This window comes from Tupaia chinensis, unplaced genomic scaffold (genome assembly GCF_000334495.1).
Source record: "Tupaia chinensis unplaced genomic scaffold, TupChi_1.0 Scaffold000005_2, whole genome shotgun sequence".
Classification (NCBI taxonomy): domain Eukaryota; kingdom Metazoa; phylum Chordata; class Mammalia; order Scandentia; family Tupaiidae; genus Tupaia; species Tupaia belangeri.
The window spans coordinates 849876-850632 of record NW_006159434.1 but is presented as its reverse complement, the minus strand read 5'-3'; positions in this window follow the sequence as shown (position 1 = coordinate 850632).

Here is a 757-nt window from a genome sequence, read left to right as displayed (position 1 = left end):
CTCTCAAAAAAAAAAAAAAAAAAAAAAAAAAAGATATTTTCACTAAATATAAAATTAGGTTTTAACAAAGTATTTTTAATTTTTTTTCATTAGAAATGTATTATTCTATTGATCTGAGTTTTGCAAGATTTCTGTTGATAAAATTACAGTATACAGATTTTTCAGTTTGACTTCTTTCACTTACAATATGCACTTAAGTTTCTTCCTTATCTTTTCATGGCTTGATAGCTCTTTTTTTATTTTTTAAGATTTTTGCCACTGGGTGAGTGGGCTCAAAAAAGAGATGGGGGGGGAGGGGAGGGAGAGGAATGAGAAATTACCTCCTTTTCCCCAGGGGATGGCCACATTGCAATCTTTTCTCCTCCATTAACGTCTCAGGATTTGGGGCACTCACACAAACAGGCCTCATGTGTTTTTCAAGCTTCCTGGTTCAGGATTCAAACCATAGATTTAATCATGTGAGATCCAGCTGCCTTAACCACCCTGCCACCTGGTTGGGCCCTAAATTGTACCTGTAGATTTTTATTTATTTTTTTGAGAGGCTTTTGCCTTTGGACACGTATGTATGCTCACCAGAGAGAGAGGGAGAGAGAGATACAGTGAAAAGGAAAGTGAGAAATCATCCCCTGCAAGATGGAGAGAATGGTCACACCACAATTTCTTCCCCTCCATTCTCGTCCTGGGATCTTGGGTACATACGCACATGTACCTGGTATGATTTTTAAGCCACCAGGTTGAAGACTCGAACCATGGCTAG